Raw genomic sequence first — 16488 nt, 5'->3', positions numbered from 1 at the left:
CCCTTGCCTGCCTCAGCCTCTTAGAGCATACCTCCTTACACCTCAAAGCCTGCTGTATTCGGGGAGACAGGGGCCTCTCTGGCTCTGGTGATGGGTCCTGCTGCTCTGGTTCCTATGCACTGACCCCATCCCCTCACCATCCTCCACTGAACTGTGAGTAGTTTCTACACCAACCTCTCCTTCTCCATCCCCATCTTGCCCCAGTGCGTCTCATTAACCCCTTGCTGGGATCCTCTTCCTTCTCGCCTTTGACCTGCCAGTTCATGATATTTAAGCTATATAGTTTTTAACATCTGATTTTATTGGCAATTCGGATCAGTAATTTATATTTTATGTAAAACACTTAGAGGTTTTGACAATTAAGTGGTATATAAATTCTGTTAAATAAAAAGCATAAATATGTGGGAACAAGAAGTGCAATTCTATAGCTGGCATATGGCTGGTTGAAGGGCTGTGGGAAGCAGTGTGCATGTCACTGCAGCGACAGAAAGGAAGACCAACCTATAGGATGGTACTTGCATTACCAGAGAACAGGTACTCCTGCAGGATAATGGCCACAGGTGAGTCATGCCCTTAGAAGTTGGGCAGGGCCATCCATTTAACTTTTTTATCCTCAAAGTGACCCCCAGTGTGAGGTTTATGGTGAGAAGGTGGATCCACTCCATTCTTTCATAATTTAGTGGGAGTGATTCATCATGGGCTAACTGTAGTGACAAGGCATGGTGAAACTGGGTTTGGTTCTAGGGGTCTTTTGGCTGTCCCCATGTGCTATTATTGGAAATAGGGAACAGACTCTTTCTATGCGTTGGAGTGGCATTTTTGGTGATCTCAATGTTACTACTGTGATGTCAACTTGCTATTTACCTGCTGCTTGAATTCATAATTGTGTTTTAAGTATTATTGTTGCTGTTAGTGCTAATTTGATATTGGGTGAGGTGGATATTGTGATTTTGATGACCTATTAGCATTGCAATGAGAGTTTATTCCCCAGGGTATATTTCTAAGGTAAACTGGGAGGACAAGAGCCTCGGGCAGAAGTTAGAGAAATAAGTCAAATTCCTCATATGGAGAGTAGAATTATTTGCTGGAGCTCAATTTTGTTGCACTAGAGATGTGAGAGATGGTGTGGCTAGATCAGGCTGTAATTAAGTAACTGCACTTATTATAATATCATGTGCTCTTTACTAAGTCTTCTCTTGGTTGCCTTCTCCCCTCAAAGCTCTGTGGTCCCATAGCAACCTGTATTATTTTTACTTGGATTGTGGCCAATGTTGTGTGTACACCACTTTCCAGACCAGCAGTGTGAGCACACTGGATGCACAGTAAAATGGAATGCATACACTGCCTAGATGTCTTTGAGCAGAGGTGATAGTGGGACAAATGAAAATACTATGATGGCCTCACTCTGTCAGGAGAAGGGGAGGCTGAGAGGAGACAAAATGGCACCCCTTTAAGAAAAAGTTGAGTAAGTTTTCAAAAACAACAATATACAAACAATAAAACAAAAACAATGGCTGTACGGAGCACATTATTGCAGTTGGAATAAAATAAATCAAAGGTTTGGTGCACTTTTGCAAACATCAAATTAAGAGTCAACTAAGGGTGGTGCTGAAAACCTTCTAGTAAAGGCAGTACACTGAAGCTGCTTGCCAGATGGAACAGAGCCACAACACTAGATTCCCAACAGATGCGGCACTGTTCCTTACTTGGGAGGGAAAGGACTAGGGGCAAGGAAGCAGAGAGGTCAAGACAGTGCAAACACACCAGCAGGAACACACATTGTCTCTACTGGTGCATATGGACTGCTCTGACCTCCCCTCCCCTTGCCTCTTCTGGTAAATAACAGTCACCCACCTGCTGGGTAGCTAGCTCAGTCCACCACCTTGAGCCATTCTGGTTATGTAGCCATCAGTTGGGGGTGCTCTGGTCATGGATTTTCTGCATGAAATGGGTACATGGATTAAATGTTACGAATATCAGGGCACTGTGTTTCAATGTAATACTTTTTGAGCTTAGTCATGCTGGCCACATGACCCGGAAGCTGTACGCCGGCTCCCTCAGCCAGTAAAGCGGGATGAGCGCCGCAACCCCAGAGTCGTCCGCGACTGGACCTAATGGTCAAGGGTCCCTTTACCTTTTACTGGGAATGTGTGTTCAGATGCAGTATGAAAGAGAGGGAGAAAATGCAAAGTTTTAAATTGGGAAGATATTAGTACCCCCCGTCTTTAAGAATTAGGCTAGTTGGTTCAGTGGGTATGGTTTTGCTTTGCAGAAGGTTTCTGTGCCTTCTGCCATACTTTCTCTGCTTGCCCTCTTCTCCCTTATCTGAGCACCAGCCATGATTATGACTCTTTAATCTCCCCATTGCAACTGCCAGCAAGCAGGAGCTCTTATACAACAGTTGCTCTCAGGGATTGTCTTTTCCCAGAAATTATTCATTCTGCTTTTCTCAAGAGCCCTCAAGTCTATAGCACTGGAATGGACGCTAACCCTTCAAATGTTGAGACAAAAGTGGTCCAGGTTTTCATTCATCTTTTTTTCTTGTTCATTGTTTCTTATTGATCTGTGCACAAAAGATAAGAAAAACATTATGTACCTTGCAAAGCATGCTTGAACGATGCAAATTTGCTGTAAGAGAAGTAAGGGCACATGTGAATATGAAAAATGACTCAATCCACAAGCCAACTGAGCAGATTTCTTTCTATTTCTAAGCTGATTGACAGCTCAATCCAAAGCACATTGTTTGGAAGTAAATTCTTTTGGGTTTCGTAGACCTTGCTTCCAAGCAAGTGTTCTTAGAGTCGGCATGACAGTCTTGTTGTTTTTTTGTGAGACCAAAAGAGGAGCAGTTTGATTAGCCACAGCAACAGTAATAACTTCACCATCCCTCCAAGAGCCTTCATAAGTCACCCCTGCCAACCAGAAGAGCAGACTGCATGAGGAAGGATACTACCACCTGACACTACCTGGCCCAAATTGCCACAATGGCAATGATATTTGGGGACTTCTATTCAAAGTCTTGGTCCTACAGTGTTCTTTAAGTTTCCATTTTGTACTCCGTGCTACTTGGCATATTATTTATTTATTTATTTATTTATTTAAATTTCATAAAATTTATACACAGCTTGATATTTAAAAAAAACCAACAACCCTCAGAGCTGTTTCCAAGAAGAATACAATAGAATTATCAGTTAAAACAGTTAAAACACAACTATTTACAACATTAGAAATTAAAAATCAGCAATAAATTGAAAAGCGTTTAAGACTCACAACAACATTCTACATATCTGGGTAAAGGTAAAGGAAACCCTGACCATTAGGTCCAGTCGTGACCGACTATGGGGTTGCGGCGCTCATCTTGCTTTATTGGCCGAGGGAGCCAGCGTACAGCTTCTGGGTCATGTGGCCAGCATGACTAAGCCGCTTCTGGCAAACCAGAGCAGCACACAGAAACGCCGTTTACCTTCCCGCTGGAGCGGTACCTATTTATCTACTTGCACTTTGAGTGCTTTCAAACTGCTAGGTTGGCAGGAGCAGGGACCAAGCAACGGGAGCTCACCCCGTCATGGGGATTCGAACCGCCGATCTTCTGATCAGCAAGCCCTTGGCTCTGTGGTTTAACCCACAGCACCACCCACGTCCCACATATCTGGGTAGGTTTGTCTAAAAAAAAAAGTGTTTTTAGCTGTTGCCAAAAGGAGTACAATGAAGGCACATGCCTAATGTCAGTAGGCAGAGAGTCCCAAAGTATACATTCTGCCACACTGAAAGATGGATTTCTGACAAATGTGGGATGAGCATTGTGTGGCATTATGTAACATTTGTAACAGTGCCAGCTCCACGGATCAAAGCTGTTGACTAGGCATATATGGGGGTAAGACAATATTACAGGTAAACTGATCCCAAGTTGTTAAGGTCTTCTGTATATAAAACCACTGGGTGAAGAGCTCTGGAATTTGTTCTTTTCTGTCTAGAACTTCATACTTCCAAAGCATTCTGTTCTCTGTCCCCTTGCTGTGGAGTAAATGAGCTACATGGAGGGGTGTGAGTACACACTGGGAACTATTTTTCAGATTCTGACTTAACGTTCATTTTTCATTTATAAACCCAAAGCACGGAAAAATGGGTAACCTGAGGTAACTGCCTTTGAGAACCATTACAACAGGCCCATGTGAAATGCATTTTACAAACGGTTGTCTCAGACATAAGATTGATCTGCTTCCACAATCACAATTTCTGCTACTTTTCTTCAGTGGCTAGACCTGGCATATTAGCATGAGAATGATGACTATGCTGCCTTTTCAGGTAATTTTGTGTGTAAGTAAGTAGCAGGTGACATAGCTAACTGATTTTGAAGAAGTGGCTTAATTCAACACAGACAAAGGCTTCCAGTGCACCTGAGGGCAGCAGACTATTGGGGGTAGGTATGTAGTGATGTATGGAAGTGAGAGCTGGACCATAAAGAAGGCTGATCGCCGAAGAATTGATGCTTTTGAATTATGGTGCTGGAGGAGACTCTTGAGAGTCCCATGGACTGCAAGAAGATCAAACCTCTCCATACTGAAGGAAATCAACCCTGAGTGCTCACTGGAAGGACAGATTGTGAAGCTGAGGCTCCAGTACTTTGGCCACCTCATGAGAAGAGAAGACTCCCTGGAGAAGACCCTGATGTTGGGAAAGATGGAGGGCACAAGGAGAAGGGGGCGACAGAGGATGAGATGGTTGGATAGTGTTTTCGAGGTTACCAGCATGAGTTTGACCAAACTGCGGGAGGCAGTGGAGGACAGAGGTGCCTGGCGTGCTCTGGTCCATGGGGTCACGAAGAGTCGGACACGACTAAACGACTAAACAACAACATGTGACAGACCTGTGGCACACATAGTTCTAGTCTCCAACAGAGGGGAATGGCTAGAGACTTTGGGAGAAATTGTGGGGGGGGTGTCTCCTGCCCCCCCTCCCAGCATCTGCCACCTGAGACAGTTCCCTCACTTTGTCTAAGCCAGCCTTTCTCAACCTGTGGGTCCCCAGATGTTGTTGAACTACAACTCCCATCACCCCTAGCTAGCAAGGCCAGAGCTCAGGGATGATGGGAGTTCAGGGTGCCATCACGGCTGCCCCCCCCCGCCTGCACTGGGTACCCCGCCCCGCCCCGAGACACGCACCAGCCCCACCCCCACCTGCTCTCCGCCCCCCGTGCCGGAGCATGAAGCCAAATTGCCTTCTCAAACCGGCCTGCGGATGGTCCTGGAATCAGCATGTTTTTACATGAGTAGAATGTGCCCTTTTATTTAAAATGCATCTCTGGTTTTTTGTGGGGCCTGTCTGGCGTTTTTACATGAGTAGAAGGTTTTATTTAAAATGCAACTCTGGGTTATTTGTGGAGCATAGGAATTTGTTCATTTCCCCCCCAAAAAATATAGTCTGGCCCACCACATGGTCTGAGGGACAGTGGACTGGCCCACGGCTGAAAAAGGTTGCTGACCCCTGGTCTAAGAGAAGGGCTAGCACTGCTGAAGCTAAGGGAGGTAAGGATGTGGTCAGTATACCACCCTGACTTGCATGGGATATAAATGAAATGGGCATATCAATCAATGAAAAGGTGAGGATGCAAATATTGAATTATCATTAGCTCTAGTCAGTGTTGGAAAAGAAATGTATTTATAAGCTCATCTTTTTCCCTGACAGGGACTCAAGATGACTTATAGCTAAAACAGAAACAGCTGAAAACATACATGCATTTTCATGTGTGTGAGAGAAATGATATTGAGACCCCATACCTGAGGTGGGAAATACAGCCAAGTTGGGGGTTGATTTTTGAGCTGAAACAGATGATGGGGTACACTCATGGAATTCTGGGTAACATGGAATTCTGGCTAGTGTGCAGGCTGAGTCCTGTCCTGTCTGAAGAAAAGTTATTTGTGCCTCAAAGGGTTTCATATTCTTGTTCCAACAATCCAGAAAGTATATTAAATTATCCTCAATCTGTGATATAGTATGGTTAAGGATATCTAAACTTTCATACAAATACTTTTCAAGATTTTAAATGGTTAAAAAAAACATTGGTGGCAAAAAAAGCCAAAGTTAAGTATCTTTTAAGACACAACTCTCTTCTGTTGAAATGGATAGGATTTTGAAGTGCATAGCTTTTTTTGGATTGATTCCAAATCTCTTTTATATCTTAGTCTATTGTACTCCCTAGCTAACACTTTTGATGTTGGATGTTATTGTCTTCAAAATTCAGAACACTGGGCTAATGCAATATCTCCTTCAGATGGCCCTTCTCTGAGGCTTTTAACCTCATAAAAATAAATGGCAACAGCTTCTTGGCTGTTCCATTATTTTGTTATATTGATCTGCTGCACTGAGCTCATGGTGTTATGGTCAAACAGTTCTGACTCTGTGGCTCACATCTACAAGAGGAGGCAAGAGAATTATTACTCAGTTCAATTTCCTGTCAAGCACTATTTCTCAGGAGTGTATTTTTTATTGAATTCTTCAAATAAGTTTGCTTGCCTGCACACTCTTTTTATGATTTGACACCTTAAAGAGTCTCTTACAACACCTTAAGCACGTGTAAAATGCCCCCAGTCTCACTCCCATATAGAGACTAAGCTTCGAGGAAATGAATGCCTTTTAAATTCTCTGCTCTTGATCTTGTATGAAAATGTGATCCTTCATTGCCTGTTTTTAAAATATTTATATACAACAATCATCATAGCTGTCAACTTTTACCTTTTCTTGCAAGGAATAAAAACAATCCAGAGGAAATGGGACAAGAAAACAAGAAAAAATTATCGTGAAACCAAACACTACCTTAAAATGCCCACTGGAACAAAAAGTCTTAGTCATGTGCCTGAAGTCAGAAAGTAGGGTAGCTATCTAATCTCATTTGGGAGGGATTTCCACAGGCTTGGGCTCACTATGCTGAATGTAATTCGTCTAGTAGTTATGAGCCATGCATAAACCATAATGGATCTCCAACAGAGACTCCCCCAAAGATCTAAGTGATTGGGCTGGGATATAAGGGATCAGGTGGGTCCTTGTGATATCCTGAGCCCAAGTTGTGAAGGACCCTGTAAATTAATACAAGAACTTGAACCTGGCCTATTTCTTTCCTGACATCACAGCCATGAGTAGGGTCAATAATAATAAGCTCTGAGAAGTGTTCATGCAAATTCACTATGAGTCTTCCCAGTAAATATAGATAGGATTGCATTCACAACATTAGTAGTACAGTATGGAGGAAAGCATATGGACACGAGTATTTTAATAATGCATAAGTATGATCAGCACTTATCTTGTGATTGTAAGTTCTCACAACATCCTGTTGAAACTGTGTACCTGCCACCAACTGTTATGATGTCCTGGTGCCCAGACTGAATGTATTTGAGCAGTGGCGTAGCGTGAGTTGTCAGCACCCGGGGCAAGGCAAGTAATTTGCACCCCCTAACCCGTGGATTTGCGCCCCCTAACCCTAACCCCCAGATGTTGCACCCGGTGCGGCCGGCCCCCCCTGCACCCCCCACGCTACGCCACTGTATTTGAGTCAAACTGTTTCTCAGGAGAATGTTTTTCAAAGTTATCCATGAGTTTCCGTCTCGTCTGCAATCAAGCACCAGCCTTTGCAGTTGGTCTGTAGATCTTTCTGTACCTTTTATTCTTCTTCTTTATTGCATTTCTATACCGCCTTTCATCTGAAGATCATAGGGTGGTTTACAATATAAAAACACAAAAATACATACCCTGATAACAAACAAAAACAATAAAATAGCTTTCTGCAGAAACGAATACTGCAAATCATGCACATGGGTAGAAGGCAACTTGTTAACCATTCCTGCAGGGATTCTCTATCCAGTTGAGCTTGATCTTGTTACAGAGGAATTACTGAAGTCGTTTAGGGATAGCTGCCCTGGAGTGCCTTGGCTATGGCCTTAGAAACATGCCATATAAAGTTCTATTCTGAGCCCCTGAGCAATGGAAAGGCGAAAAAGTAAACCATAGCTCTTCAAACTCTTTCACCTAACTGTGTTACAGTTTTTTTTTCCTTTTTAAAAAGCATTGATGATTTAAGAAGCAGGGAGCCTACAATAACATCCTATAATAGATCCGCGTTTGAACTACAGGGACTCAGTAATGATGTGCCTGCATGGGGTAACACATCCGTTCCCTGCAGTCCACCTGCCTGCAGCCTCCTGCTGGCAGTGCCATCTTTTGCTTTGAAACACAACAGCCCCCACCTGGCTCTTTTTCCTCCCCCTGCTCTTTCACCTGCCTCATTCTCAGCCTCCCAATAGACCAGAACACAATGGTGCTCTTGGGAGCTGTGCTGTTGCAGGACAGAGCATTTGTTGCGAGAAAGAGAAAGGGTCTGAACCCAGACTAGGCATCCTCTCTATGCCAGGCTGCTCACTAGAATGACAGCAGAGATGGTGAGGCACTATTGGTGGTGGTCCTCAGAGGGATTCAGGCTGTCTCATGGCATGGGCTGGGACCTGACCCAGCCATTGAAAATGCTTTGTTTTTATCACAGTGCCCCCGAAATAACCAGCAAGGGTATTTATAATTTATCCCATTGGTTTAGCTGACAGATTAGCTGCCATTTAGTTCTTTCTTCCCCTGAACTGTTTCTTTCCTGCATAGTCATTGTAAGAACAGCCATGTAACTTCAAGAAGTATCGTTCCAGTTTCTTTATTTTCCCCTCCCCAGTCCATTCTTTTTTCTTATTGTGTCATGACTATTCAGAGGTGCCGCCTTGGGCCAAAGATTGGGGGGCAGGGAGCAGCAACATATCATGTCCCTGATGCATGCCTGTGACATCACATGCCTGTTGCCCATCATGCTTGCATCATCGGGAGGAAGCCTTGCCCAGCACCAGTTTCAATGGCCGCAACTCCTTCTCTCTCACGCTCAGGAGGAGCCTGCCTTTCATGCTGCACTGTCAGTTCAGCCTCCTACAGTAATGGGTGGGTGGGAGTTGAGCCTCCGGTAAGGAATATTGAGGGGGCTGACAGCACTTCTGCCCCCTAGATTTGGCACACCTGTGTCTATTAGATTGTAAGCTTCTGGGCAGGGACTACCTTGTTTTTTATAATAGCACTTACAATATTTTAGTGCTTTTAAAATTACAAATAACCTTTTTATCTCACTCTTCTCCCAAGGAGCACTGGCAAATACTAGGGGGACTATGCAGATAGGTTATGCTGAGAGAGTGATTGGTCAAAGGACACTTGTTTCAATATCCAAAGATTCACCTCTAGCCTAATCTTGCATTTGGGGACTTCCGTCTTGTAATTTTACTTATTGTTATTATATTATACTGGTTAGTCTCTTGTTACACAGATTTCTTGCTAAGTGACTTACGAAAGTATTTGAAAATATAAACATAAATACATTATAGTATTCACCAATTCATACAAAAACACATGCAATTCATAGAAGTATACAAAACAACACCCCCACCCAATAACAACCACAGGAAGCTTTGGCACCATACTAACAGCAAAAACAACAACATGCTAAAACATCAGAAGCGAGGGAAATGGATGTTGTAACCTGGCACTGAAACAAAGGTACCAGGCAGACCTCACTGGGGAGGGTGTTCCACTGATGCAAAGCCACAACTGAAAAGGTCCTCTCCTATAATTATTTAATAATAATATATTTTTTTGTACTCTACCTATCTGACTGAGTTGCCCCAGCCACTCTGGACGGCTTCCAACATAATATACAGAAACACCACAACAGGTCAGAGTAGTGACTCAGAAACTACAACTAATCCAGAATGCGGCAGCTAGACTGGTGACTGGGGGCGGCCGCCGAGACCACATAACACCGGTCTTGAAAGACCTACATTGGCTCCCAGTACGTTTCCGAGCACAATTCAAAGTGCTGGTGTTGACCTTAAAGCCCAAAATGGCCTCGGCCCAGTATACCTGAAGGAGCGTCTCCACCCCCATCGTTCTGCCCGGACACGGAGGTCCAGCACCGGGGGCCTTCTGGCGGTTCCCTCATTGCGAGAAGCAAAGCTACAGGGAACCAGGCAGAGGGCCTTCTCGGTAGTGGCGCCCGCCCTTTGGAACGCCCTTCCAGCAGATGTCAAAGCGATAAACAACTACCTGACATTCAGAAGACATCTTAAGGCAGCCCTGTTCCGGGAAGTTTTTAATCTGTGATATTTTAGTGTATTTTTGGTTTCTTTGGAAGCCACCCAGAGTGGCTGGGGAAACCCAGCTAGATGGGTGGGGTACAAATAATAAATTATTATTATTATTACATTAGAAGCAAATGCAAGGCTGCCCTCAGATGTCTGTGGAAGGTCGTATAATTATTTGCCGTAATCCTCTAGTCCTCCCTCAAAGAAGGAACCCTGAGAAGTAATGCTGCTGGTGTTCTACTATAGATAAGGCTGTGGCCCAGCTGTAGGACCAGTTGCACCAGTTGAAGGTGATGACCTAGTTTGTTTCAAAACTGAGGTGATATTTGAATATATCTCCCCAGACTTAGGACATTTCCACTTGTTCTGTGCATAGAAAGTGCTGGCCCTGCTCCATTACTAGGGAAAACCTGCTCTTTAGCTCTAAATTGAAGCAAACGTCAATCCGGAGAAAAGACAAATTGCCATTTGCTTCGATTGCATGCCAAACAGTGGTTTTCCCTGGAGAAAAGCAGCGGAACAAAAGGGAGTAGGGATAAGCCATGAGTCAATTACATTACGCAACTCTAAATACCAGGTGACACACTTTCCTGTGGAGGGGCAGGGCGTGGCATTTTTTAAATATTTTGACTCCATTATTGCAAAGAAATGAATTAAAAGGGCTGATTTTTTTGTAAATTATATAAGGCTTCTTTGATGTGCTTTGCAATCTTTATTCTGCTTTGATTGCTCCTTTAAGTTTGGTGATGAATAATCTCCACATGGCTGATGATGAACAGAGGATGAGAGATGAATGTTCTAGTACAGAATCTCTTCTAGAAAATGGTGGGAAAGAGTATGCTTATTATAAAGGGCAGAAAGAACAAACAGACAAATTGCTAGTTGGTTCACAGAGGCTCCATACTGAGTGAAATATTAAAGCAAATAAGCATAGGATCAATATGTAATAAATCAGCAGAAAACAGGTTTCCCTGCTGAAAAACAGTGAGATGCCATGAGGATGGGTTATATCAGGTAAAATCAATATTTTCTTTGTCAAACTAAGTAGTATGGTGAAAAAAAGGGAAGACATTTGTCTGCCTTTCAGCAAACGTCCTCAAAGAAAAACAGAACAGAAGGCAGGTTAGTGCAGATTATAGCATCCTCAAGAAGGAAGTTGGTAAACTTCTTTTTTAGGACACACAAGCTGTTGGAAGTACCATGAAACCTCACATGTTAAATTATGACCATGCAGCCAGCTTCAAACTCTTTCTCACTACCTTCCCCTCTGTTCTTCAGTCCTTTGCTCAGCCGCCCCCCTCCTCACAATGAAGACTTTTCCATAATTCCTTTGTCCAGGCCAGGGGTCTGCAACCCGCGGCTCCAGAGCCGCATGTGGCTCTTTTACACCTTTGCCGCGGCTCCGGGGCGGATACTAGCGAGGGGAGGAGGCGCATTGTGTGCACCGACACTCCCCACTGTGGCGGGCGCTGTACTGGCTGTGACGTCGCATGGGGGCGATGTGTGCGTTAGTCACGCACCGTCCTGACGTCACCTTCCCGCCCGCCCGCCCGCCCGCTACATTGTAAGGGGCATGTACGCTGGTCACTGCATTGAAAGGGGGCGTGTACTGGTCACTGTTTTGAAGGGGAGTGAAGAACAGACACACAAATAAAGGTAACTTGTTAATTTAACGTTTATTTCTATGAGGAGGAGTAATTCTGAGGGGTCAAACAAAGAAATAATAAAAAGTGACAAAAAAGTTATTTTTATAATGACGGCTCCCAGTTTTTTTTTCTTCGGAAATGGGTCCAAGTGGCTCTTTTTGTCTTAAAGGTTGCAGACCACTGGTCCAGGCGGAGAGGTCAAGCTGAAGAACCAGGCCAAAGTCAGTAGCTTTATAGGGCCAAGTGGCTTGTATTGGGCCATACTCACTCTTCGTGTCACTTGAACCATAGGAGGTGCAATATGACTGTCTGTAGTGGTGGCCTTGGTGGTACAGAGACAGTAAGGCATCTGGGTCTCACTACTGAAACCCTCTGGCATCTTATACCCCAAATGCCTCGATTCTTGTCCACAACTGTAAAAAAAAACCAAAGTACTGTATGTGTACTTGAAATGGTTTTTGTGTTTTCATTGCCCTGCTGGGTGTTTTTCTTTTTCATGATTATGTTTTTATTATCCATTTTGTATTTGTATTTTTAGTAGGGATGGTGTTGGAATTTGGTTCCCAAAACAATACACAAGCATAACTATCCTTCAAAATTCACACTTCTGGGATTTTTGCAATGCCAGAACGAAAATATGGGAATACCCGTTTTGAAAAACTACATAGCAGTCATGATTGCTGTACAGCAGTTTGAGATATCAATTAAATAAGGCTTGTGTCAGCCACCACTGCTTAGTTTGCTGTAATGTGTGAGTTAGAGGTTTTCAACCCAAAGGGTTTTGGCATACATACCTTGCTCATAGCCCCATAAAATAATTTATTACTGTAGTTAGATAGTCAGTATGTAAAAAGTGATCTGTCAAAAGATGTAGGTGATCTGGAAGAAAATGTGTGATTTGCCAAAGGATGTAAGGAAACCTGATAAATACTAGCTATGCTTGCTCAAAAGTAGGCCCCGCTGATTTCAATAAGACTTATTTCAAAATAAACCTGAATTCTGAGTGTTTATTTATGCTTGAGACTGTCTTGTGATGTAAGAAGGTGTCTGGCTGTGCAGGAGATGCTGGTGAGAGCAACACATGCAAGGGCACATGACATGCAAAGATTATTCTAAACTACACCAGTTGCCAAATAAGACAATCTGTGCAGTTGATATTTCTCCTGGCTGTGTTTACTCTCCTCTGAACAGTAAGTTAATGAAGGTGTTTTGAACAATCATGTGTTTGGCAATGAGAAATGACTTTTTAAAAATTATAGTCAAAATTTTGAATTAGAAAGAATTTGACTTATGAAGTTCCACTTTGGGCACTTAAATAAAAATAAAAATAAAGCAGTTGATGAACAAGAACGTGATGCGATCACAAGCTCAGCATTTGTGTAGACAGCAGTAGTTTACTCAGCAAAGCATCTTTGCTGTCATTTATAAAATGAAAATCTGGGGTTAACGTGTTTAAAATTAGAAAGGCAATCCCTATGTGTGTGGTTTTTTAAATTCAAATATTTTTTATTGATTTTCATGTAAATACAAGAACAACATAGAACTACAGTAACTTGTCCAGTGGTACATTCTTAAGTTTCATATGCAGTACACAGTACATAAGCAATACATTTATTTATGCATTGTCAATTCAGGTATCTTCTCCACAGAGATTCTTGTGTTGTGGGTGGAATGAAAGTATATACTGTCTTGTTTATAAAGGAAAATAATGGAAGCCAAGTCTATCTTTGAAGTGCCTTTAATTACCCTTCTATGTCTAGTAAGGCATTCCGATAGTGCCACATTCCAAATATTATTTACCCAGGTTTCAATGGGGATTTCTATTAGCTGATAATAGAAAAAAATATTCAGTCTCTGCATTTAAGGTTATTTTCTAAATTTGAGCCTAAGGATAACAAGGCAAGAGCTGAATTGGGTGGAAGGGATTGCTGAGTAATTTTGGAAATAATCTGGAACACCTTTCCCCAAAAGGTGTAAACCAACGTGCAACTCCAATGAAAATATGAGCCTATCACTCTGCAGCCTTTCCAGCATAGGCGAGAGATGGCAGTGTTTATTTTGGCTAGACATGGTGGAGTTAAGTGCCAGCGAAATACAATTTTAAGAGAAGCCTCCTGCAAACGAGCAGAGATTGTACATAGGGATGGGTTGTGCCAAATTGATTGCAATTTATTATCTGCAATTAGGATCCCCAAGTCTCTTCCCCACACTGTCTGGAGGCCTCCTGTATCACCTGCATGTTGTTCTAAAAGAATGCTATAATTTAAAGTCGCAGCTCCTTTTATGCCATATTTTGATTTGTTACATAGAGATTCAAATGACATAAGAGAATGAAGGCCATTCCCCTTGCGTTCCAAGTATCTTGCAAATAATAGTAATAATAATAATAATAATAATAATTTATTATTTATAACCCGGCCATCTGGCTGCGTTTCCCCAGCCACTCTTAGTGGTTTCCAACAGAATGAATGTGCACAATTGAATAGATTGAAACCAGGTTAACTGGGCATCATCCAATTTCTCCATGAGATCATGCGTTGAGCTTGCTTTACCTCTAGGCAGAAGGTCTCTTAACCGATGGATACCTTTCTCCTCAAGTTTTTAAAACTGTCCTTATTTATCCTCTTGTTGGAATGATGGAGGAAATCCCTGTGTTTTATGGGAAGGGTACAGTCAGACATAGCTGCTCGCAGAAGAAAAAATAAAGGAGCAGCTAGTTATGATTATAACTGAAAGATCAAATGAGTCTTAAAACTATCATCCATGCCTGTCTGTATAGGCCACTTCATGTTGTCTGAACTGCTTTCATTTGTGACTTTACCACTGCACAAGTGCTTTTGGTAAGTTAGTTTAAGGCAGTCGTTGCCAACCTGGTGCCCTTCAGAAGTTTTGGACTACATTTCCCATCAGCCCCAGCCAACACAGCTATTTCAAGGGCATAAGGCTGGCAAAGGCTGGTTTAAGAGATATTGAGCTTCAGGTTTTGCATCCGCTGTGTGCAGGAAACTATTCCCTGTTTCATGAAAAGACAGCTTCACTAGATGTTAAATTTGTATCAGACTGGCTCAACTGTGCTTCCTGAGCACACGTTTGAAGCTCACATGTAGACATAGCCTTGACAGGCTGCTCTTCATTTTATCAACATCAGTAAATGTGTTATATTTTTAGAAGCAACTGCCCTTTAGAGAGCACTGCCGAAGTAAGAATGGAATGGACTCCCCCTGGACTCTCCTTCACTGCAGGTTTTAATGCAGAGGTTGGAGGCCTTCTGCCAGGGATGCTTTAGTTGCAATTTCCTGCACTGAAGGGGGTTGGACCAGATGACCCCTGGGATTGCTTCTAACTCCACAATTCTATGATTCTATGAAACTAACTGTGAATTTAAGCATACTTAGGCAGGAAGCTTTTCCACAAAATTCCTTAGTACACCACAACTGAGTGCAAGGATGCAAATATACCCGATTAAAATATTGGCAAAGCAACTTTGAGAGGGGAAGTTCAGCATTGGAAAAGTGGTCACGCCCACCCCCCACTCCGCCAATAACCCCTGCCCCAAGTTTGATATGTTTGCTTGTGAGGAAAAGACCTTAAATATGAACCTAAGATCTGGCACTTTTTAAAATCAAGCACTGCTCATTAACCCTATTCTGTGATTGCATTCCATATGCTTGGGGAGTTTTGCCTTCCCAGCCCCAACCCTCTTATGGCAATATTCTTGTGTCACTGATAAACTTTACACACAGGGCTGGGCACTTCACTGCCTGTTGCAAAGAACAATGTGTGTTCCCCACCACCACTCAACTTCAGCTCAGAAACAGAAGCTGAATCTTAATTCACCCCGGTAATGGGTCTTCCACAGCTCCTGAGGCAGCAGGCTAATTTAGTGTGGGGCAAAGGCATGTGATATAGTCTACATAGCTGTGTCTTCAGACACAGGGAACTGGGCAGGGCACCTTAGCAGCAACAACCAGGGAGCTGCTGCTCTCCCCCTCCCTGCCCAGCACCTGCTGCTTGAAGTGGTTGCCGGACTTTGCCTAATGGGAGAGCAGCCTTGCTTACTCTTATATTCCATATGTTCCCATATCCACACTCATCACTGTTTCACAAATGCCGTCTGCGGAGATGAATGTGCCCCATCATATGAGACAGTCATCCACCTCTCTGCTCACCAGCGTGTGGATGCAGTGAACTGAACCTTTACCAAATATTCAGGTGTGATCATGGAAAAGGGGGCGCATGCTTCTTGTATGCACTTGTGTAGATAAAATGTCACAAAAGCAGCTCTTCCAAAGATCTTCTGGAAATCTTTAATGAGCTTCAGATTGTGAAAAGCAGGGGGATGCTGCCACCTGTTGGTGTGCATTTTCATTTTCCCAGACTCTTGTCCTAAATTCTACTTCTTATCTTTCTCCATTAGGCTTTTGAAACAAAAAGATTAGCTGTGAGTGAAACATCAGCAGGATGACTGGAGCACCCTGGAAAGCAGGGTCCCTTAAGCAACTGCAGGTGATCAACTTCTTCTTGATCAGACAAAGTCCTGGATAAGTCAATGAATGGCTACTAATCATGGTGGCTGAATACTACTTCCAAGAGCATAAGCCAAAGGTTGCCCACCATCTTGGACTAGTAAGCACATTTACAATTTTGAAAGAGTTCTGTGGGCTCCAGTCACAAAATAGCTGCTATGG

Source organism: Podarcis melisellensis (genome assembly GCF_964234715.1).
Source record: "Podarcis melisellensis genome assembly, chromosome: 3".
NCBI lineage: Eukaryota > Metazoa > Chordata > Lepidosauria > Squamata > Lacertidae > Podarcis > Podarcis melisellensis.
This window is presented reverse-complemented; position numbering follows the sequence as displayed.